Raw genomic sequence first — 26,252 nt, forward strand, 5'->3', positions numbered from 1 at the left:
GTGGATAGTTCAGTTTCTGTGTCTCTCAATGTTCATTGTTCAAGGCTCTGATGGCCTGGGGGAAGAAGCTTAGCCTAAGCCTCTCCGTCCTAGTAGCTGGGGTTCGCAGGCGTCTGCCTGACCTCAGCAGCTGGAACAGGCTGTTATTGGGGTGGTGGGGGTCTTTCATTATCCTGCAGGCTCTGGATTTGCACCTCTTGTTGTATAGAGCCTGCAGGGGAGGTAGCGCAATACCCGTGGTACGCTCGGCTGAGCGCACCACTCTCTGTAGGGCCTTCTTGTCCTGTGCCGTGCTGTTCCCATACCAGGCAGTGATGTTTCCGGTCAAGATGCTCTCTACAGCTCCTGAGTAGAAGGACTGGAGTATCTTCCCCGATACTCTGAACTTCCTTAACTGGAAAAAATAGTATACGAACAGGTTGAAAAGTACCTTACGGATAAAAATCTAATCTACGAATTCCAATCTGGCTTCAGAACATCCCACTCCACTGACACATGCCTTCTCTATTTGAACGACCACATCAAGCAAGAGGTGGACGCGGGCAAATACTGCGGCATGGTCATGCTAGACCTACAAAAGGCCTTCGACACTGTCAATCACACCATTCTGATTGACAAGCTAAAAGCAATTGGTTTTGATAGTTTATCAGTGAGCTGGATACAATCCTACCTGGAGGGGAGAGAACAGATGGTGGAGGTAAACGGTACCCTATCCCCCCCCCTCACAGTGAACTGTGGTGTTCCACAAGGAAGCATACTAGGACCACTACTGTTCCTAATTTATGCAAATGACATGTCGTCAGCTTGTGACTGCAACTTGTTCCTGTTTGCGGACGACTCAGCCCTGCTGGTCTCTGACAAGAACAAGTTACAGGTTGAAAAAACCCTCAGCTCGGAACTAGGCAAAATCTGCATATGGCTCGCCGACAACAAACTATCATTACACATGGGCAAAACAGAGTCCATTCTCTTCGGTTCAAATAACAAACTCAGCAAAACAGACGGCTTCTCAGTTACAGTGGGTGACAATATTGTCACAAGGAAAGATGAAATTACCTACCTGGGTTCCATCCTAGAGGCTAATCTTTCCTGTGACAAAATGGCATCCAATGTAATAAAAAAAGTCAATCAACGAACTCGATTCTTGTACCGGATCTCCTCCCTGGTAAACAAGAATACCCTGAAGACTCTGGCAGGAGCACTCATTCAAGGGTACTACGACTATGCTTGCACCTCATGGTACCAAAGCACCTCAAACGCACTAAAAACCAAATTACAAACATCTCAAAACAATCTAGTCAGACTACTGCTTGACCTGACTCCTAGAACCCACCTCACCCCTGCACACTTTGCCAACCTAGGATGGCTTAGAGTAGACGACAGAGTACAGCAACTTGCAATGGGCCTGGTCTACAAGATACACTACACGACCAAGGTACCCATGTACATGTCAAAATACTTCCCAAAGGTCAGTGAATACCACAATCACAACACCAGAGGGAGCTCCACAAATCATGTAAAACCCAGATTCGGCTCAAACAAGGGACTAAACACGTTTCGCAATTATGCCACAACAATGTGGAACGCCCTACCCAAAGCTGTAAAGGAATGTAAATCACTACCCACCTTCAAAAACACTCTCAAAGAACACCTACGGGAGACTGCAATTCAAAACTGGCCCCTACAAATGTCCTAACCCAGTTGTACAATAAAGACCAAGCATGGCTATTCCAATGTACAGCCCCACCCCACCTACCCAACCTCCTCCAATGTACAGTTTCCATGTCAAATGTATGTCAGTACTCCAATGTACAGTGTCCCCCCCCCCCTACCCAACCCCCCCCCCCCCCCACCTCCAATGTACAGCCCCACCCCACCTACCCAACCTCCCCCAATGCACAGTTTCTATGTCAAATGTATATACTCTCCTTCTGGATTTTTTTAGTATCACAAACAGTACTGTATTTGAAAATCTGGTATGTCATAAATGTATAGATGTAGCAGTACTGTCTATCTGTATGTCATGTGTGTCATATGATGAATTGAAAATGGGGGACCCTGATGGAAACAAGACGAAAGTCTTTCTCAGGTCTGCATCCTCTTAACAATTGTATGTATTGAGCTGTACTGTACTGTACCCATTCTGCAATCTGTTAATAAACTTTTCAATCAATCAATCAATCAATTCAATCAATCAATTCAGTCTCAGGTGGTAGAGGCGCTGTTTCGCCTTCTTTACTACTGTGTCTATGTGTGTTGACCATGTCAGATCCTCTGAGATGTGGACCCCCAGGTACTTGAAGCTGCTCACCCTGTCCACGGTAGCCCCGTTAATCATCAGTGGTGTGTGTGTCTCCTGCTGTCCTCTCCTATAATCCACGATCAGCTCCTTGGTTTTACCAATGTTCAGGAGCAGGCTGTTGTCCTGGCACCAACGTTCCAGTACCTCAACCTCCTCTCGGTAGGCCTTCTCGTCGTTGTCCGAGATCAGCCCCACCACCACCGTGTCGTCGGCGAACTTCACTATGGAGTTGGAGCTGAACTTGGCCACACAATCGTGTGTGTAGAGTGAGTACAGCAGGGGGCTTAGAACACAGCCCTGGGGGGACCCGATGCTCAGGGTGATGGTGTTGGAGGTCTGACCCCCCACCCTGACCGCCTGGGGTCTTTCACTCAGAAAGTCCAGTACCCAGGCGCTCAGGGCGGAGCTCAGACCTAGCTCGATCAGCTTGTCCACCAGTCTGGTGGGGACTATGGTGTTGAACGCTGAGCTGTAGTCAGTTGTGTGCCCTGGTAGCTTGGGTGCTGCTTGGCCTGGGAGCTGGGCTGGTAGCTTGCCTGCTGCTTGGCCTGGGAGCTGGGTTGCTGCTTGGCCTCGGTTTCAGGCTGGTTGCCCTGTTGCTGCGTGCCCTGGTAGCTTGGGTGTTGCTTGGCCTGGTAGCTTAGCTGCTGCGTCTTGGAGCCGGGCTGGTAGCTTGGGCGTTGCTTGGCTTGGGAGCTGGGATGGTAGCTTGGCTGCTGCTTGACCTGGGAGCCATGTTGTGTGCCCTGGTAGCTTAGGTGCTGCTTGGCCTCGGTTTCAGGCTGGTTGCCCTGTTGCTGCGTGCCCTGGTAGCTTGGGTGTTGCTTGGCGTGGGAGCTGGGATGGTAGCTTGGGTGTTGCTTGGCCTGGGAGCTGGGCTGGTAGCTTGGCTGCTGCTCGGCCTGGGAGCCAGATTGAAAGTTTGGCTGGTTGCCCTGTTGCTGCTCGGCCTGGTAGCTGGGCTGGTAGCTTGGGTGCTGCTCGCCCTGGGAGCTGGGATGCTGCTCGGCCTGGGAGCCAGATTGAAAGTGTGGCTGGTTGCCCGGTTGCTGCATGCCCTGGTAGCTTGGGTGTTGCTTGGCCTGGTAGCTTAGCTGCTGCGTCTTGGAGCCGGGCTGGTAACTTGGGTGTTGCTTGGCGTGGGAGCTGGGCTGGTAGCTTGGGTGCTGCTGGGCCTGGGAGCCAGATTGAAAGCTTGGCTGGTTGCCCTGTTGCTGCTCGGTCTGGGAGCTGGGATACTGCTCGGCCTGGGAGCCAGATTGAAAGCTTGGCTGGTTGCCCTTTTGCTGCGTGCCCTGGTAGCTTGGCTGCTGCTTGGCCTGGGAGCTGGGCTGGTAGCTTGGTTGCTGCTCGGTCTGGGAGCTTGGCTGCTGCTTGGCCTGGGGGCCAGATTGGAAGTGTGGCTGGTTGCCCGGTTGCTGCGTGCCCTGGTAGCTTGGGTGTTGCTTGGCCTGGTAGCTGGGCTGGTAGCTTGGCTGCTGTTTGGCCTGGGAGCCGGGCTGGTAGCTTGGGTGTTGCCCGGCCTCGTAGCTTGGGTGTTGCTTTGCCTGGTAGCTGGGATGGTAGCTTAGCTGCTGCTCGGTCTGGGAGCTGGGCTGGTAGCTTGGTTGCTGCTTGGCCTGGGTTTCAGGCTGGTAGCCTGGGTGCTGCTTGGTCTGGGAGCTGGGCTGCTGCTCGGCCTGGGAGCTGGGCTGGTAGCTTGGCTGCTGCTCGGCCTGGGAGCTAGGGTGGTAGCTTGGCTGTTGCTCGGTCTGGGAGCTTGGGTGTTGCTTGGCCTGGGAGCTAGGGTCGTAGCTTGGCTGGTGCTCGGCCTGGGAGCTGGGCTGGTAGCTTGGCTGTTGCTCGGTCTGGGAGCTTGGGTGTTGCTTGGCCTGGGAGCTGGGCTGGTAGCTTGGCTGCTGCTTGGCCTGGGAGCTGGGCTGGTAGCTTGGCTGCTGCTTGGCCTGGGAGCTGGGCTGGTAGCTTGGGTTTTGCTCGGCCTGGTAGCTTGGGTGTTGCTTGGCCTGGGAGCTGGGCTGGTAGCTTGGCTGCTGTTTGGCCTGGGAGCCGGGCTGGTAGCTTGGGTGTTGCTCGGCCTGGTAGCTTGGGTGTTGCTTGGCCTGGTAGCTGGGATGGTAGCTTGGGTGTTGCTTGGCCTGGGAGCTGGGCATCACGGTATAATTTGAAGCATAGACGGTAACGGTATATATCACGGTATCAGTGTTTCTGTTAGAATAATTTTTTTTGCCTGATAGGCAGGCTATATAAAGAATGACATCCTCAAGGCATGTAGATTTATAATATTTTAACTTAAAACTAGGCTACTTTTGCGTACTTGGGTGTTGCTTGGCCTGGGAGCTGGGCTGGTAGCTTGGCTGCTGCTTGGCCTGGGAGCTGGGCTGGTAGCTTGGCTGCTGCTTGGCCTGGGAGCTGGGCTGGTAGCTTGGGTTTTGCTCGGCCTGGTAGCTTGGGTGTTGCTTGGCCTGGGAGCTGGGCTGGTAGCTTGGCTGCTGTTTGGCCTGGGAGCCGGGCTGGTAGCTTGGGTGTTGCTCGGCCTGGTAGCTTGGGTGTTGCTTGGCCTGGGAGCTGGGCTGGTAGCTTGGCTGCTGTTTGGCCTGGGAGCCGGGCTGGTAGCTTGGGTGTTGCTCGGCCTGGTAGCTTGGGTGTTGCTTGGCCTGGTAGCTGGGATGGTAGCTTGGGTGTTGCTTGGCCTGGGAGCTGGGCATCACGGTATAATTTGAAGCATAGACGGTAACGGTATATATCACGGTATCAGTGTTTCTGTTAGAATATTTTTTTTTGCCTGATAGGCAGGCTATATAAAGAATGACATCCTCAAGGCATGTAGATTTATAATATTTTAACTTAAAACTAGGCTACTTTTGCGTATAAAGTCATTATATTCCAAATAAAATAAGTCCCGAGTCGAGACTCCTGCTCCCATTGCAAACAGCGGGGCTGGATGCTGGATTTTGCTAGAAGCATATGTAGCTGCAGAGCCGCAGAGCCAGGGGCTCTTTCAGGTCTGGTCACAGGCCCGCTCAACAGCGCCCCCCCACCCAACGGCTGAATTGCCAATGGCTGAATTGGAGTATTGCACAGTGCAATACTCCAATTCAGCCATTGGTAATTCAGCCGTTGGGTGGGGGGGGGGGCGCTGTTTGACGGGCCTGTGACCAGACCTGAAAGAGCCCCTGGCTCTGCGGCTCTGCAGCTGCATGCTATTCGCAAATCCACTGCTGCAGCCGTCCTCCCGCTGCAGCCGTCGTTATCATAACACTACACACATATCGTAATGTTTACAGCAAACTGTAGTTGATCACCAGGTATGTTTTTTTTTAAACTTTATTTTTTAAACTTTATTTTTTAGCGTTTATCGCTTTCCTGGTCAAGCATGACCGACAGTTGCAGGGTGAAACGGGAGAGAGAGCAGGGGGAGACATTCGGCAAATGACGGCGGGTCCGGGAATCGAACTCGGAGTCAACCAGATCCGTGACGCAGCACGGAGTCCCGCGCGAGCGCGGTAACATGGTGTGCTACTGGAGCACCCCCAGGTATGTTTTATTAACGTAGAATAATTCATATAAGAAAAAAGATAGGGAAATATCTTACCTTTCTCCACTGGTTAAAAATGCCAGGAACTGAAATTGAAACTTCCTGTGCGCCGCGGTGATATGTGTTTATTATGAAATGACAATTGCGTGTTGACACGCCCACTGCGCGAAGCCTCCTAAATAACTTTTTCCAGTTTGCACATATCTATTATCTATGACTAATTCTATCTATTTTTAGGGGCAAATGCGATTGAAATAGTCGCGCTGTGGTTACATGACGTCATTGCTATTTTAGAGCTGCTCTACCGGTTACACGGTATAGTCAAAATCCATACCGTAGAGCAAATTAATACCGTTTATACCGTATACCGTTTATACCGTCCACCCCTATAATACAGTTAACCACTCTCTCCACCTATTCAAACAAGGCAAGAGCACAATACCATATTCACTTTACTGATGCACTACCCATCAACAGTTAAAATAGCCCTTTACACAAACATTAAATAACAGACCTTTCATTACAATACTATAATAACAGTAGCCACTGCCAGAATAGTGACACATGTATCACGTGTGGTGAGCACACGCATGCATGCACAACGAAGACAGAAGATTGCGTTGTCTCAATCATTTTAACTATAAAATGAGCTCAAAGTATGAGCTCACTGACTGAAATTTCCAACAAAAAGCATCAATTGTCAAATAATATTGATCACATTAACTAGACTAGATGTTTTTGAGGAAATTAGAAAGGGAACAACAACTTAACCCTTGTGTCTGATCAGATTCTTATTTTTTTGATAACTTTGCAGTGATTATGTTTGTAGCCAATGTGGCAAAGGTGTGTAATCTTTGAATTATTTTGACTCTCTTTCATAAATTGTTTATTCAACTTCAGCCCCAATCATAACCACCACATATTGTTTTTTGTAATGTCAGATTTAACAACTCCTTTTGGGAGTGTGCCATCTGCCATTCCAATTCGCCGCCTCCACGGTCAATCAGTTGTATCGCCTGGTCCCGCCTCCACCAATCACAAGCGGCAGCACGGCTCCATTGTGTGTGTGTGTCCGCGTGAGGGAGAGAGAGTCAGATAGTTCTCCAACTCTGTCGCAGACAGTGAAATCCTGGTTGTTCCCCACCCACCTGGTTATCTAAAAACGATTGCGCCGCGCCGCCGCCACAACTAGAAACAATGGCCTGGCAAAATATATATATATATATATAATAAAAAAAAATATATATATTTTTTTTTTATATAATATATATATATTTTTTTATCTGTGCAGGCCAGGCCACCGGGAAAACTCCCGGTGCTCCTGATGGCCAGTCCGGGCCTGCCGATGAGTGAATGAATGAAAATGTATCTGTTTCACCTAACACTATTGCTCCGTGATCATAGCCATTCATCTCTAAAGCTAACCACTATTTGTAAAAAGCCACAACCACGTTACCATATTTGTAATAATTTAAATCATTGTGTCGTTGTACATATTGTGTATATAACGTTAGTAGCTAAGTTAGCTAGCTTGGTAGCCAGCATTCTTGAAACTCCTAACATGCCCCGATTTAAAATGGTTCTCTCCTCTTTGTATACCTTTGTCCTCACAGCTCACAAGTATTCTGCCAGGGAACTTATGGACATGACAATAGTAGTAGTTATAAGGTGTTTGAGCTTGTAACGTTAACGTTAGTTAGCTAATAGCTATCATGGTAGCCCGTTTTGTGACTGTGATGCACCGAGTGGGGCTACTAGGGGGCTACTATCATATCAACATGCCGTGACGTGTAGCTTGCTAGCCGGCATGATGAGTGTGCAGTGCTTTGCCCCACAGGTCTGAGAAGAGGACCTGCACATTTTACTCGTTCCCAAAACTCTTTTACATGCCCCGATTTAAAATGGTTCACGACAGTAGACATAATGCTAACGTTAGCGGGGTAACGTTAGCCAGAGCCTATAGCCAGTAGTACTATGCAGTGGTGCAGTCGTAATATCAGAACTGCCTGGACGCCACGCGCACGCACGTGCATACATGTTCCCTCGCTTGCGCACAGAACAGATGATTATTATGCATAAATAGTAGTAAACATGTTTGTATAGGGGGGGGGGGGGGGGGGTGAGACGCTACACACAGACAGACGGACCTGCTGGAATGTGAGGTGCACCAGTGCGACAAGGGAAAATATTAAGTCGCCTAAAATGGGTGCACTCTAGAGCCCTGCTTGCTACCTCTCTATCTTTTTTTTTATGCTCGCTTATGCATGTATTTTTTACTGTTGTGAAGCACTTTGAACTGCAACTTCTGTATGAAAAGTGCTATACAGGCACTAGGTGGCGCAGTGGGCAAGGCGCTCGCCACCAACGCAGGATATGCTGGGTTCGAGCCCAGCTCTCGGCGTTGCTACCAGCTTGGCTGGTTGTTCATACTAATACAATACAATAACAAAAGTATTAGGGGGTGGGAAGCTGGTGGGTGGGGATCGGACGTTGTGGACAGCGACTCCTACAGATCGGTTGGTGCACCTGCGCAGTAGAATCAGGAAGCGACGGGGGCGGCGTGTCCCTCCCACGCAGACCCCCGACGCTGAGAGATCGCGCTGTGCAGATAAAAAGATGCAACGGCTGCCTCCTCGAGTACCGGAGGGGACACGTGATGCAAGGCTTCGTCCACATTGCAGCCGGCTTGTGGGAGGCATGGCCTAACAACGTTCGAGACAGGGGAGGGTAGAATTGGACAATACGAAATTGGGGACGGGAGAAAAATAGAAAAATGGGGAGAAAAAGTAGATCAAAAGAAAAGTGATATAGAAATAAAGTTTATTATTATTCTATATTCATATTTCAAATAGCATGTGTCCGGATGGAAAAATTCAGTACTGTATCTACAAAAAAAACTGTAAATCATCTACCCTTTGTTAATTTGCTTAGACTATTAGTACACTTAATTTCAGGAAGGTGCTGAATGAGCTCAGTGGCAATTTCTCACTGTTGGTCAATGTTAGCATGGTGTTATTCACTGTCAAAGATGGAAAGAAAAACAGAATAATAATAATTGATATTCTCTCTTGGTTCATTACAATTTACTCAAGCATATTTCCGACACTGGTAATACATTACCTGAGGTGAGGTCCATAGATGTCCCTAGGTACCAAGAACATGCAAATGGGTTTTCTGAAAATATGGCTAGGGCTTGCACCTCCTGTGATTTGGATATTGCACTAGACTAGGCCATAATGTGATTTTAATAACATTTTGATTAATTGTTCAACTCTACTGCACCCTGGGAACTACACAAAGACCTGAATCGGATGATCAGAGAGGCCTGGCAGGGTTAAATCAAATCAAATGTATTTGTAAGGCCCAACAACACACGTTAATGTCCCCATGGGGCCGGACACGTCTTCTTTAAGGCCCGACAACACACGTTAATGTCCCCATGGGGCCGGACACGTCTTCTTTAAGGCCCGACAACACACGTGAATGTCCCCATGGGCCGGACACGTCTTCTTTAAGGCCCGACGACACACGTTAATGTCCCCATGGGCCGGACACGTCTTCTTTAAGGCCCGACGACACACGTTAATGTCCCCATGGGGCCGGACACGTCTTCTTTAAGGCCCGACAACACACGTTAATGTCCCCATGGGGCCGGACACGTCTTCTTTAAGGCCCGACAACACACGTTAATGTCCCCATGGGGCCGGACACGTCTTCTTTAAGGCCCAACAACACACGTTAATGTCCCCATGGGGCCGGACACGTCTTCTTTAAGGCCCAACAACACACGTTAATGTCCCCATGGGCCGGACACGTCTTCTTTAAGGCCCAACAACACACGTTAATGTCCCCATGGGGCCGGACACGTCTTCTTTAAGGCCCAACAACACACGTTAATGTCCCCATGGGGCCGGACACGTCTTCTTTAAGGCCCGACAACACACGTTAATGTCCCCATGGGCCGGACACGTCTTCTTTAAGGCCCGACAACACACGTTAATGTCCCCATGGGCCGGACACGTCTTCTTTAAGGCCCGACAACACACGTTAATGTCCCCATGGGGCCAGACACGTCTTCTTTAAGGCCCGACATCACACGTTAATGTCCCCATGGGGCCGGACACGTCTTCTTTAAGGCCCGACAACACACGTTAATGTCCCCATGGGGCCGGACACGTCTTCTTTAAGGCCCGACAACACACGTTAATGTCCCCATGGGGCCGGACACGTCTTCTTTAAGGCCCGACAACACACGTTAATGTCCCCATGGGCCGGACACGTCTTCTTTAAGGCCCGACAACACACGTTAATGTCCCCATGGGGCCGGACACGTCTTCTTTAAGGCCCGACAGCACACGTTAATGTCCCCATGGGGCCGGACACATCTTCTTTAAGGCCCAACAACACACGTTAATGTCCCCATGGGGCCGGACACGTCTTCTTTAAGGCCCGACAACACACGTTAATGTCCCCATGGGCCGGACACGTCTTCTTTAAGGCCCGACAACACACGTTAATGTCCCCATGGGGCCGGACACGTCTTCTTTAAGGCCCGACAACACACGTTAATGTCCCCATGGGCCGGACACGTCTTCTTTAAGGCCCAACAACACACGTTAATGTCCCCATGGGCCGGACACGTCTTCTTTAAGGCCCAACAACACACGTTAATGTCCCCATGGGGCCGGACACGTCTTCTTTAAGGCCCGACAACACACGTTAATGTCCCCATGGGGCCGGACACGTCTTCTTTAAGGCCCGACAACACACGTTAATGTCCCCATGGGGCCGGACACGTCTTCTTTAAGGCCCAACAACACACGTTAATGTCCCCATGGGGCCGGACACGTCTTCTTTAAGGTCCGACAACACACGTTAATGTCCCCATGGGGCCGGACACGTCTTCTGTAAGGCCCGACAACACACGTTAATGTCCCCATGGGCCGGACACGTCTTCTGTAAGGCCCGACAACACACGTTAATGTCCCCATGGGCCGGACACGTCTTCTTTAAGGCCCGACAACACACGTTAATGTCCCCATGGGCCGGACACGTCTTCTTTAAACAAGTCAAGAAGAAAACATCACTAAGTCAAGAACAAAACAAGAACACCATAAAGTCCAAAAAATGTAAAATAAATACAAAATAAATGAATGCAACACTCCCAGACATACTCCATGCGAAGGTAAGGAAAAACTCACTAAAACCTAGCAATAGGAAAACATGCACCACAGGCAATGTGGAGGAGAGAAACCTTAGAAGGGCCGTTCAAGGGGGGATCTCCCTTCTTAGATGTCTGATGTGTGATAGTAGTGTTGCAATAAAACAGGCGAACAGTTGGTAGGCATGCACTCATAGAGGCTCAAGGTATTCTATTAATGTTTGGCCTGTGTTTCTCTCTCCCAGTCTGATGAGGAGACCTTCCACCCTTGCCTTACCTCTACTGCTGCACCCCAGGAGAAAGGCTTAGAGGCCCAGGTTACCTCTACTGCTGCACCCCAGGAGAAAGGCTTAGAGGCCCAGGGCTACCTCTACTGCTGCACCCCAGGAGAAAGGCTTAGAGGCCCAGGGCTACCTCTACTGCTGCACCCCAGGAGAAAGGCTTAGAGGCCCAGGGCTACCTCTACTGCTGCACCCCAGGAGAAAGGCTTAGAGGCCCAGGGCTACCTCTACTGCTGCACCCCAGGAGAAAGGCTTAGAGGCCCAGGTTACCTCTACTGCTGCACCCCAGGAGAAAGGCTTAGAGGCCCAGGTTACCTCTACTGCTGCACCCCAGGAGAAAGGCTTAGAGGCCCAGGGCTACCTCTACTGCTGCACCCCAGGAGAAAGGCTTAGAGGCCCAGGGCTACCTCTACTGCTGCACCCCAGGAGAAAGGCTTAGAGGCCCAGGGCTACCTCTACTGCTGCACCCCAGGAGAAAGGCTTAGAGGCCCAGGTTACCTCTACTGCTGCACCCCAGGAGAAAGGCTTAGAGGCCCAGGCTTCCAGGGACGGTCCCCCAGTGAAGGCAGCTTGTCCCAGGGCTGCAGCTTCCAGGGACGGTCTCCCAGTGAAGGCAGCTTGTCCCGGGGCTGCAGCTTCCAGGGACGGTCTCCCAGTGAAGGCAGCTTGTCCCAGGGCTGCAGCTTCCAGGGACGGTCTCCCAGTGAAGGCAGCTTGTCCCAGGGCTGCAGCTTCCAGGGACGGTCTCCCAGTGAAGGCAGCTTGTCCCGGGGCTGCAGCTTCCAGGGACGGTCTCCCAGTGAAGGCAGCTTGTCCCAGGGCTGCAGCTTCCAGGGACGGCCCCCCAGTGAAGGCAGCTTGTCCCGGGGCTGCAGCTTCCAGGGACGGTCCCCCAGTGAAGGCAGCTTGTCCCGGGGCTGCAGCTTCCAGGGACGGCCCCCCAGTGAAGGCAGCTTGTCCCGGGGCTGCAGCTTCCAGGGACGGTCTCCCAGTGAAGGCAGCTTGTCCCGGGGCTGCAGCTTCCAGGGACAGTCCCCCAGTGAAGGCAGCTTGTCCCGGGGCTGCAGCTTCCAGGGACGGTCCCCCAGTGAAGGCAGCTTGTCCCGGGGCTGCAGCTTCCAGGGACGGTCTCCCAGTGAAGGCAGCTTGTCCCGGGGCTGCAGCCAGTGAACCTGCTCCCTCTCACCTCTTTGTATTTGAAAGTGATTCTCAGGAAGAAGAGCCTCTGCCAGTAGCAAACAACGATACTGCAGCCGCCTCCTCCCCCCAGCCAATCAGTAGCAAGGACACTGCCATGTCACTAACTCAGGCCCAGCTGGAGGAGGACAAGGAACCAATCAGAGCGCTGAGGAAGCAGACCAATCTGGTGAGAGCTTTTGTTGACATTGTGCTGACACTAGACTTGGACAAGATCTATATTTTCATACCGTTAGATTGAGGAGGTGCTAGAGAGAGACTGTTGAAGCGTCATCAGATTGAGGAGGTGCTAGAGAGAGACTGTTGAAGCGTCATCAGATTGAGGAGGTGCTAGAGAGAGACTGTTGAAGCGTCATCAGATTGAGGAGGTGCTAGAGAGAGACTGTTGAAGCGTCATCAGATTGAGGAGGTGCTAGAGAGAGACTGTTGAAGCGTCATCAGATTGAGGAGGTGCTAGAGAGAGACTGTTGAAGCGTCATCAGATTGAGGAGGTGCTACTATACTACACACCAAGATTCTTTACTGAATTCTAGGGTTGGGTACCAAACTCTAAAGGTAGCAGCCAAATGGCGTCTGTACTACAGAATACACAGATCACTGTGCCACAGGTCAGTACCTTGAGAGCAGGTTGTTGCAATTGTTGTCACTTCATAATGCACAGTGTGCATTGCACACAAATGTGAACGGTACCCAACCCCAGGGTTCGCACAAGGTCCTTGAAGTGCTTAAAGTGCTTGATAATAATAAAAAAAAAAAATCAAGGCCTGGAATTCCTTGAAAACAGCCCATTTTTTAACAAGGTGCTTAAAAAGTAATTAAAATTCAAATCAACCATTCACATTGAAAGTCTTGTTCATCCATGACACATTTTTTTATCTAAAATGTAACTAATTGTCGGAAATTGGTTTTAAGCCATAAATATTGGATCCGATTTTTCTATAAAAATCAGCATTTAAAAGTGAATTGTATCCTTTTAAATGCCCTTTTAAAATAAAAAATAGTGCTTGGGAAAGTACTTGAAAGTGCTTGAATTTTACTTTGCAATGTCTGTGGGAACCCTGATTAGAGTTGGAACTCATTTGGAGTGCGGAGTCTAAACTCTAAACTCATATTTCTATTAACAAAAGAAACCATGGGTTTTTGCTGTATTTTGATGATATTGAAAATTCTCTCTCTCTCTCTCAGGACCTCCTGACTGTGACCAAGGCTCTGCTTAACTCGAGTGGAGACTTCTTGGTCGCGCTGCGTCTCCTCCAAGGTCCCTGCCGCCTCCTGTTCTGGAGTTGCCATGACGACGGCCTCCTGCTCTCCTCTGACCCTGCAGAGCGCCGGCAGCTCGAGGAGAGACATGGACAGGAGGGCGTGGCCAAGAGATATTTCTCATATATCGGCACATAGCAACCATTCTTGTCTCTTCCATTGCCATGTACATAACAATGGTTGCCATTGTTACAGCCAGCCATGTTGGAAGAAGAACCACAACATTCTGTGCAAGGCCTCTATTAGTGACTTCATGGGGTCTACTGTATCTGAACACAAGACATTTAATAATATCCCCTGCTGGATTCATAGATCTGATTTACCATTTAAAATGTATTGAAGGAGGAGGCTACTCTGTATGATTCCATGTTTTTTTTTTTTTAATATATTGTATTTTCAGTTTTATATCCAAGACATGAAAACAATATAAGACAAATAGGTGGTGAAATAAATCGTCTTGTCCGCTCCACGGCCCATGTAACCGTGTGATCTGTCTGGGAGTCCTCTTCCACCCCTGCTCTCGCAGACTCTGGGGGAATTGTTCCTGTATTTGTCGTAGCTCTTTTTGGGTGCAGCCAAAGTGTTTACCGTCTGCATTACCGCTGTAATGAGGTGCTAACCCACCACTGTAATGGGGCGCTAACCATGCCATCCCCGATGGGGTCTATTCCCTCCTCTCAGCCGTCTTTCCAAGCAGACATTTGTCCTCTTTGGTTCTACAGGTCATGCCGACGCTTACAGGCATTGTATTTGATGTCATGTTCTACACAGAACATTGTATTTGATGTCATGTTCTACACCAGACACAGAACACTGTATTTGATGTCATGTTCTACACAGAACACTGTATTTGATGTCATGTTCTACACCAGACACAGAACACTGTATTTGATGTCATGTTCTACACCAGACACAGAACACTATTTGATGTCATGTTCTACACAGAACACTGTATTTGATGTCATGTTCTACACCAGACACAGAACATTATAGTAAGGAGCTGCTGGTACATTTTATATATCTCTTCTCCAAAGCGCTTTACAATTTCTGTTCCTCACATTCACCCATTCAATCACACATTTACACACCGACGGCGGAGGCGACCACGCAAGGTGCCAACCTGCTCATCAGGAGCCGTTAGGGGTTAAGTGTCTTGCTCAGGGACACTTCGACATGCTGCCTGGGAGGAGCGGGAATCAAACCGGTAACCTTTCCGACTACCAGACGACTGCTCTACCTCCTGAGCCACTGTGGCTACTTGGACTAAAGACCACAAGATCATCTGCTACATTCTATGGTTCACTAGAGTATCGCCAGTCATGCACCCAGTATTACAGGCTTTCAAACAACTGGGGGCAGAAGTCTCCCTCGTCTGACTTCACTGCTGACTGACACTTTTACTTCCCCAGTTTACCTGCATATTCTGATGGACATGCTAAGATATTCCTTTATTGATCCCCTTGGAGAAATGCAGGCGTCATAGCAGCATGGGGAGGGGAGGTACAGGTATGGGCAGGGTAATAAAAGGAATAGAATATAACTCTAGGGTGCTCCAGTAGCACACCATGTTACCGCGCTGCGTCGCGGAACTCCGTGCTGCGTCACGGATCTGGTTGACTCCGAGTTCGATTCCCGGACTCGCCGTCATTTGCCGAATGTCTCCCCCTGCTCTCTCTCCCGTTTCACCCTACAACTGTCGGTCATGCTTGACCAGGAAAGCGATAAACGCTAAAAAATAAAGTTTAAAAAAAAAATATATATATATAACTCTATATTTACTATTATAGATGTTGCATTAAGTTTAAGTAGAATTAACTTAAGGCACCAGGCTGGGATGGTATTCCACCCGAAGTGTATTTAGCTTTCTGGGACCAACTGGGTCCATTGATGCTCGATATGATCAATTACGCTATCGAACAAGGGGAGTTCTCAAGAGATGTCAATATGGCGTTGATTTCTTTACTTCTCAAGAAGGACAAAGATCCCAATGATTGTGGTAGCTATAGACCCTTGAGTCTTCTCGGGCCGATTTAAAAGTGTTTGCCAAGGTGCTGGCCCGTAGCCTGCAGAGATTTATGTCTGTATTGGTACACTGCGATCAAACTGGTTTTATCCTGGGGCGTCTGGCTGCAGATAATCTTAGGAGGCTGTTGCATGTAATCGATAACAGTAAAGACAATACAACTCCATCCACAGTTCTGTCTTTGGATGCCATGAAGGCGTTTGACAGACTTGAGTGGTCATACCTGTGGAAGGTACTTGAGGTCATGGGTCTTGGGAAGAGTTTTATTCATATGATTAAAGTCCTGTATGCCTCGCCGTCTGCGATGATACTGACAGGCAAAAACTGTTCCACACTCTTTCCAGTCTCCAGATCTTCTAGACAGGGTTGCCCAGGACTGTTCGCGCTTTCCCTCGAACCTTTGGCCCAATTTATTAGGCAATCGGAGGACATCGTCCCCATAATGGTCAATAATACTCCACACAAAATTGCTCTCTATGCGGATGACCTGCTGATTTTCATGGACGACCCCTCCCGGTCGGCCACAAAATTATTGAGGATAATCGACGACTTTGGTCAATTGTCAGGCTTTAAGATTAACTGGAACAAATCAGCCTGCCTACCTCTTAATGAGCTGGCCAAGGCGGTACGACTACCAGCTGATATCCCCATAGTAGAACATTTTAAATACTTGGGCATAGAGATATTCCCCATGCTGAACCAAACTACTAAGTACAACTTCACGGGTACTTATGATAAAATACGCCAGGATCTAGACAGGTGGTCGTCCCTTCCTAACTCCTTACAAGCCCGGGCTTCCATAATCAAAATGAACATCCTGCCTAGGATAAATTTTATTAGCTCAATGCTCCCCCTGCCCCCTCCAATAGACCACTGGCGCAAGGTACAATCGATGGTATCTAAGTTTATCTGGAATAACAAACGCCCGAGAATCAAAAGGGCTACTACTCAACGTAGAAAACAAGATGGGGGCCTCGCAATCCCTGATTTTAAACTTTATTTCTGGTCCTTTTCACTGAGACCTCTGATGTGCTGGCTAGACCCTGTAGAGGCTGTATCGTGGCGCTCCTTGGAAGCGGCGGCGGTATCTCCACTAAGATTGCAGGATGTAGTGTACTCCACTGTCTCTATTTCGAAATGCCGGCTGAGGTATGGACCGATCATAACTCACGTGATCCAAACGTGGCGTAATGTACAGAGGTCGTGTGGGGTTAAATGCCCATGGCACCTGGACTCTCCAATTTTTAATAACCAGCAATTACTTGTTGGGCACAAGCCGGTTAATATTCCTCAATGGCAAAGGAGGGGAGTGCATACTCTGGAGGATATTTATGATAAGAACGGCCTCCGTGCGTTTCAGGACTTAAGAGAATTTTATGATCTTCCCGGCGAGTCCTTCTTTCTTTACCTTCAACTAAGGTCAGCACTGAGGGCGCATGGCGTACCGTGGGCTCAAGCCTTGCACCCACACCCCTTCCTCAGGCTCATAGTGGACAGGACGACATCCAGAGGGTTTGTCTCAGACTTTTATACGCTCTTAATTCAATCCACGTATAAAAATGTATCATTGGATACAATCTGGCGTGTGGATATCCCGGAGTTGGACCCCGAGTTTGACTGGGATGATGTTTGGGCAAATGTGGCATTATCTTCCCGCAACCCCAATCACCAGCAAATTAATTTTAATTATATTCATAGGACCTATCTTACACCTAGGAAGCTATATGCTATGGGACTGATAACCGACTCTCGGTGCACTTTGTGCTCTCAAAAGGCCACTGGCACTTATATGCATATGTATTGGGATTGCCCACCAGTGGCCCGCTTCTGGAGGTCAATAACGGACAAACTTTCAGATCTGTGTGGCTTAACTATCCCATTCACAGCTGTTACGCTACTCCTGAACGATATAACGACACTACCCGCGTCCGTACAACTGAAAAGGGTTGTCCTAGCGGGCGTCACGGCAGCGAAGAAGCTAATAGCAATGAGATGGAAGGAGCCTGAGAAGCTTACAATGATTAACTGGTCCCTAACTCTATTGGATGTGATTTATCTTGAGATATCCACGGCCCGGGTGATTGGGGTAGGGCAGGCTGGAATTGACCTGTGGTTCGCAGCAGCTGAGAAGGTAAAGACCGCAGTGTGCGGCTGAGCGGGGTTGGGGCGCTTGATCGGGGGGGTCCGGCGGTCTCTGGGGAGGGGGAGGAGGAAATGTCTTGTCTGTCTTGGTTTTTGTCTTGTCCTTCTTAACTTTGACTGGGGGGATTTTAGGGGGGGTTGGTATTTAGCTATTCTGCGCTATATGTCAATTCACATGCCATCTCCCCAAGGGACTAATATTGGCAGACTGATTGACCTGTCAACCAACTTGGAGGAAGAATTTCTTTCTTCTTACACTTTACCTTCTGCGAGTTTGGCAGTCTTGAACATGTGTAAGGGACCTAGGCTATCTACAGTAAATCTGCGGCAACACTCTCATAAACAATCTTTTAAGTCACTCCACTTTGTAAAGGTGGGGAAAGGTTGCCATGTTTTGAAGACCCTTTTTGTTATTGAAGTAGCCATCTATATTTGATAGGTTGGACGCTGTTTCTTTTTGTCTTTATAATTTATTATTCTGTATTATTATTGTTTGTTATTCTCCTGTGAAGTTATGTTTTTTGTTACTGTGGTTATTGTGTTGTCCTGTTTCATGTAATTAATAATAAAAAAAAAATTGATAAAAAAAAAAAAAGTAGAATTAACTTAACCCCCCCCCCCCCCCCCCCCCCAATCTATATTCTTTCTCTAGAGCTATTTAGCTAAATATCTCTCAAGAGGCTCTATTGTTATGCCTTATTGCCCAACATTACAAAATGTATTATTCTTATTTATACTAACAATGACTCAATTCACACCATTCAAACGTGTCATTATCGCTGTTTTGTTTAGCTAGCATAATACGAGCTTCTTGTTTCTGGGGGGTCCGTGTACGTTTTGATAGTTCGTTTTTCGTTTCAAAAGGAAAAACAAAAAAACGAAAAAAAACGGAAATACGAGGTGTTTCCTATTTCCGTTTGAAACCAAACTCGAAAAAACGGGGAAAAACTGAAATACGGACCTGTTTTTCGTATTTTGGTATCAGAATCAAATGAAAAAAACGAGTCAACAATGGGCCGTGTACGTTTTGATAGTTCGTTTTTCGTTTTTGATGTGAAGAATGGAGAACGGAACCACGTGACAAGTGCATTTTTCAATGTAAAAGCCATGCACAATCTAACGTGAACGAATATGTATAACGTTATGAATAAATACATGCATACAGATCTATACCAGGGTAACGTTATGATACATACATTTTTTGTTTTGTGCATTTCATTTAGACATTATATTTATTGTCCGTGTGATTGAAAACTTTATTAACAGATTGCAGAATGGGTACAATACAGTACAGCTCAGGGGATGCAGACCACAATAAGCCGTGACATGGTCGACAAATCATATTGATTTGCAGTAGGCAGGCTTTTTATTTGATCAACAGAAAAATAATCGTAACTATACATTATAATCTAGGTATTTTGGCGCATTATTTAGTAGCCTCCGGTATTTCATCAGTGCAATACATATGCCTAATTTCTATGCGCAATTTGTACACATCCATCGTTACTTCTGTGTATTCTAACGTGCAGTAAAATATTACATGGACTTTGTTAACTGTGTAAATACACGTACACTACAGTAAAGTGTGGAAAAACATACAATCTAAAACTACTTACAGAAACTGACCAGCAGGTGTCGCACTGTCAATTATTATTATTATTATGCCACATAATTAGGGCATCACTCACCCAAATGTGCTTTCTTTTTCCTCAGACATTTCATAATGTAGGCTATTTGGTCTAAAGACTGAGTTTCATACAGATCTATACCAGGGATCTATACCATCTCAAAACAAACTAGTCAGACTACTACTTGACCTGACTCCTAGAACCCACCTCACCCCTGCACACTTTGCCAACCTAGGATGGCTTAGAGTAGACAACAGAGTACAGCAACTTGCAATGGGCCTGGTCTACAAGATACACTACACGACCAAGGTACCCATGTACATGTCAAAATACTTCCCAAAGGTCAGTGAATACCACGATCACAACACCAGAGGGAGCTCCACAAATCATGTAAAACCCAGATTCGGCTCAAACAAGGGACTAAACACGTTTCGCAATTATGCCACAACAATGTGGAACGCCCTACCCAAAGCTGTAAAGGAATGTAAATCACTACCCACCTTCAAAAACACTCTCAAAGAACACCTACGGGAGACTGCAATTCAAAACTGGCCCCTACAAATGTCCTAACCCAGTTGTACAATAAAGACCAAGCATGGCTTTGTCAGTATTCCAATGTACAGCCCCACCCAACCCCACCCCACCTACCCAACCTCCTCCAATGTACAGTTTCCATGTCAAATGTATGTCAGTATTCCAATGTACAGTGTCCCCCCCCCCCTACCCAACCCCCCCCCCCCCCCACCTCCAATGTACAGCCCCACCCCACCTACCCAACCTCCCCCAATGCACAGTTTCTATGTCAAATGTATATACACTCTTCTTATGGATTTGTTTAGTATCACAAACAGTACTGTATTTGAAAATCTGGTATGTCATAAATGTATAGATGTAGCAGTACTGTCTATCTGTATGTCATGTGTGTCATATGATGAATTGAAAATGGGGGACCCTGATGGAAACAAGACGAAAGTCTTTCTCAGGTCTGCATCCTCTTAACAATTGTATGTATTGAGCTGTACTATACCCATTCTGCAATCTGTTAATAAACTTTTCAATCAATCAATCAATCAATCAGGGTAACGTTATGATACATACATTTTTTGTGCATTTCATTTAGACATTATATTTATTGTCCGTGTGATTGAAAACTTTATTAACAGATTGCAGAATGGGTACAATACAGTACAGCTCAGGGGATGCAGACCACAATAAGCTGTGACATGGTCAACAAATCATATTGATTTGCAGTAGGCAGGCTTTTTATTTGATCAACAGAAAAATAATCGTAACTATACATTATAATCTAGGTATTTTGGCGCATTATTTAGTAGCCTCCGGTATTTCATCAGTGCAATACATATGCCTAATTTCTATGCACAATTTGTACACGTCCATCGTTACTTCTGTGTATTCTAACGTGCAGTAAAATATTACATGGACTTTGTTAACTGTGTAAATACACGTACACTACAGTAAAGTGTGGAAAAACATACAATCTAAAACTATACTTACAGAAACTGACCAGCAGGTGTTGCACTGTCAATTATTATTATATGCCACATAATTATGGCATCACTCACCCAAATGTGCTTTCTTTTTCCTCAGAAATTTCATAATGTAGGCTATTTGGTCTAAAGACTGAGTTTCCACTGTGCTGTATGCCTTTGGAAGATACTCTCCCAATTCTAGGGAGATCTCATGTATTTATTCTCCCTAGTAATGAACAATTTATTCAACATTGCACATACTTTCAATAGCAAAAACACCATAACAATAACATGAATTTACATAAATTAACCAGATATGGCTGCAGAACATAATTGACTTTGAACTTTACGAGGTCCTCAATAGAAAGTAAAAAAATGCAAATATGCAAACTCTGGTTGGATGCCAAATGTCTTCGTTGTACTGTATAATGACAATACATTTTAATCTAATCTAATTAGACTGATACTTCATGCGCGGGGGCTCTTGCATCGGCCAGGGACCTGTTGTAGATATACGTTGCAGACTTCGCATTTTTCAACACCTTCTGAGAAGGAGTGTATTTGTCAGCTGAACCAGTGTGATTGATCTTGCATGACAGTAAAGCACAAACAGTACTGTTGTCCAATGCCAGTCTGTTTTCTGTGACAATCTTCTTCACCATACTGAATACCCTTTCAGAGCTGGCATTGCTGTGTGGAATGCATAACAGAGCCTTCATAAGTCTCGCCAGCTCACTGAACTTCAAGTCCTTGCCTAGAAGGCCCCAAAATCTGTCGATTCTGTCTTCTTGGGGGAGCTGCTCGGTCTGGTATACGGCGAGTTCCTGTGACAGCAGATTCTGATCGAAACTCAACTGAGGGAACAGGGCTCCTAGCCTTCTCACTGTAAAACAAAACCATACAATACATTATACAATACAGTCAAAGTATCTTGCTGTCTTCAACTGGAAATTATAATTCTATTCTAACTGGAAACTGTTGCTAATATCTACCCGTCTTTAAAAAAGGGTTATTACATGGCGTTTTCACATTCGCCAAAATGCTTGATTGTGATCAGTGGTGCAGTCGTAATATGGGAACTGGTAACACGCCACGTGCACGCGGGTACGTGCATGCGCATGCACACAGAACAGATTTTTCTTTTTTTTTTAAAATAGAGAAGCTGAAAAAGGTAGCAGGATGTAGCCTTCAATATATAAAGAAATTATATTGTCAACAGATATGGTTGAAAAACAAACAATGTTTTAAATGCAATACCGGTAGTTACAATTTCTTTAATTGAATCAACTTAAACTAGAAAAGTAAATACAAACTAAATTAACAATGTAAGTTACATTGTTAATTTAGTTTAATTGAATTAACTTAAACTAGAAGTAAATGCAAACTAAATTAACAATGTAACTTACATTGTTAATTTAGTTTGTATTTACTTTTAGTTTAAGTTAATTCAATTAAAGAAATTGTTTTACACACAAACACAAAAGCAAACTTAAAATAATCAGACAACTTGTGTTTACTTGAAGTTTGTGTGTGCAATGTGCATGACTCCTAGTGCACAGCCAGGGAGGTTTGGTGATGAACCTTGTGGTGCGCTCACACCCACTCGCGCGCGCAGTTATACACACACACACACACGCACACACAAGCGCATATACGCAAGTGCAATCTTTCTATCATACACGCTCTTCTTGCTCTCTATTTGTGTGAATGTGCGCGCGCGAGAGCAATTGGAAAGCTGGGGCGCAGCACGGCAGACGCTTGATTCAATCATAAGCAGGTAGACCCCCATCACGAATTCCGAGCCACATTAGTATTCACCTCCACTGCCATCACACAGAATGAAGGGGGAGATGCATTCAGATGGCCGCCGGCCGGGTACTAGTCACAACGAATGGATACAGCGCATTTTTGTGTGCGCGTACACGCGAGTACACATCCGTGCGCGATCGCGCATACTTAGTTCTGCCTCAGTGATCTAATAACACGGCGTGTAACCGCGCGTGTGCACGACTGCACCCCTGATTGTGATTGGTCAATAGCGCTCGGTTGCCCATAGCAGCGGTCAATTATTTCTCGATAACTGACCGCTGGCATGGGCAACGCGCAATAATGACCGCTGATACGGGTAACAGAGCGCTATTGACCAATCACAATCAAGCATTTTGATCGCCACTAGATGGCACCATCTACCAGGCTATGCACAGCTCAGTGCATGTTGTGCTGTTGTGAGGAGCCACAGAAGTTATCTTAAACTGTTTCTATACCTGTCATTGGAGTTATGTCAAGCCGCGATGCAGGGTCTAGCACTGTCAGGTCCTTCAGGAGTTGGGAGTCGATTGGAAAGCAGGCGATCATCTTTCGTATAAGTGCTTCATAGAAGGCTCTTCTTACAGTTCTAAAACAGTGTGGTAGAATTCTCGCCTGCCAACATAGATCTCAAATGGTAAATAATGTGTTATATTTAGAGAAAACAGCTGCTAAAGTCAAGTCAGCCAAATATATGCTTCTGGTGATTAAATTACTCTGCCCTTTTGGTGAATTTGCATACAAAGTGTGGGCAACAGCCTGTATCCTGTGTGATCTGAGGGAACTGTTTACAACAACTGTTTACGCAATCAGCCACCTGGGTGAGACAAGGGGTGGGGGGCAGGAAGCCTTAGCTACCCACACACACACACACACACAGACACATAGACACACACAGACACACATAGACACACATACATATATATATATATACACACACACAGATCAGAGATATGAGCATTTTGTACTGATCTGAACTACAGTTTGCAGAAATTCAATGTCTACAATTAGTTAATGTGTCTGTTCTGTTTTCATTTATGTTCAATTTGATTAATTGATTGTTCTATCCTCTTCATCTATGGTATTGATTTGTATTCTATTCTCAAATATATATAGTAGGAGATCAATATCCCAAAGTATTAAGTTGTTGGAAGGTGTTTGTTCCTGGACTGAGGAACAGAGGAAAGTTCAGTTGGCTGTGTAAAGCCAACCCCCAATTTGACATCCGAACTTAGTAGGCCTGGGATTGGAGGAAAGGATTTGATGATGTCACTTTGGTGACGTCACTGAGACACTCTGGGCTTTTGATAAGAGGGGGTGTGGGACGGTGGAGAAGGACTCTGAAAAACCCAACCGACACGACAAGACCTCCTTCACCATCTCATCCAAAAACAGGTCGGCGGAAGGAACAAAGGAACTTTTTGGAGGGAAAACCAACTGCTTTGTTATCAGCAAGAGAACAAAGACTTTCAACCACTTATCAACTAGCATTCTCTTTACTGTTATATTAGCCTAGTTTTGTTCAATTACGGCATAGTGTTTTTGATCACAACTATAGCATTCTTATTGTAATTTGTATACACTCTTAAACTTTGATTAAACAGCTGTTATATAACCTTTTTCCTCCTAATTCCTTCTGCCTGCATCGCTGGAAGAGAGAAGTGATTCCCAGAGCTTTAAAGCTATTGAAACAACGCAGAGTACTAAAGCAACCCGGTTCTGAACAGAGCAGAACCGAAATAGCTTGGGGAATCCACTTCATTTTGGTGCCGTTTGACCCGTGAACAAGTGGTGGCCCAGGACGAGAATTTTTTTTTCCTTCACTCATCAACCTCATCAGCGGACGACGGAGGACACAACTGCGTGAGCTTCGTTCCTGTGTGAGAGGTGAGTGTTGAAGAATAATGGGCTGCTCAGTTCGAACAACAAGGGGTTGGGAAAAGACTTAACCTCATGTGAACATGAAGTAATGGGTGATGAGTTGGGTGTTCTGGATAGAAGGGGCAGCTCTGTGGAATTGGGTACAGGGGAGTTCCACTGTACAGAGAATATGGGGAAGTGTACAGAGCGCTGCTACTATTCAGAACATGCAAGTCAGATATGGTAAAGATGAGTGTGCACCGCCAAAACTGGTTTGCGAGACAGGTTATAAGCGTCGTATTGCGACTGGCTACGGTTTCTCTGGCCAGGGAACCACGGTGGTCCGTTTTGCGTGCGATAGGATGCGCTTCTCGAGGGATTATTAGAACCCTAGAAAGTAATTCTCGAGACAGGCAGCGCAGTTATTGAGGAATGATTTGGGTGTTCTGAATGGAAGGGGAAGCTCTGTGAAAATTGGGTACAGGGGAGTTCCACTGGAGTACTGTTGTACAGAGAATATGGGTAAGTGTACAGAGCGCTGTTACCATTCAGAACATGCGAGTTAAGTGTGGTAAGCTTGAGGTGAACCTTCGGGACCGGTGAGTGGCGTGTGCGGTTACAGAGTACGAGGAATAGTTCTACGGAGGAGCTGAAGTACACCCAGATACGTGGCTTTTTAATAGAAGCGGGGTCTGGTTCGTGCTCAGAGTTAAACGGTGGTACTCGTGCGTGTTAGGACCGTGCCGGGCAGACTGTAAGGGTCTTGTTTGATTTTGAGCGCAGCAGGCGTGTTAATTAACTGCGTTAGGCTGTAACGAAATAAGTACTTAATGGAACAATTCGGACTGATAGGTACTTAGTGGGAATTCAACAGAAGCTATGGTAAGCTTAAACATTCAGTATAAAAGTGTGTGCGATTACGTTTGGTCTCGTGTTTACTAGTCGCGCTGCCGTGCAACGTTCGAGAGACGATAATATGTGCGTGAATGGAGGTTTGTATTTTTATTTGTAGTTAGGAAGCGTGTATGATTGCAATGGTTGAAGAATGGCTATGGTTAGGTATGATTGGTGGTACGTGTGGGAATATTGTTGTATTATTATGTAATTTAAGTCACCGGTTGGCCGTGGGGAAATGTAATGATAACGCCGGTTTTTCGGGGCCCGTGGAACGCAGCAGCAGTTAGCTGTTGTATTAGCCTCTGAGGCGACCGGAGGATACGGCGGAAAGATAGACATAGGTTCAAATGTATAAGGTCGATCGATAGTGTCTTGAGATTACAGGGATGTGTAAGGCACTTAAAAGTTTTCATATTCGTGGCGGATAAAATAGATGTATAATGTTTAAGGTGATTGGGATTATATGTTGCGGGGACCCGGAAGTCGTTCTAAGCTCGCCGGTGGTGACGACAGAGGGGTCAAACTAGAGTTTTGCGGCGGCCTGAGGGCTGTTATGTTTTTATACTTCTGTTTAGATCACTACACTGGCGTTTTGAGGGAATTAGGATTCTGTTGTGGGGAATGTGGTGTTATATTTACATTGCGAGGTGTCGGCCCGCGCGGCGAGACG

The sequence above is a fragment of the Notolepis coatsorum genome, assembly GCF_963971535.1.
Source record: "Notolepis coatsorum genome assembly, chromosome: 17".
Lineage (NCBI taxonomy): Eukaryota > Metazoa > Chordata > Actinopteri > Aulopiformes > Paralepididae > Notolepis > Notolepis coatsorum.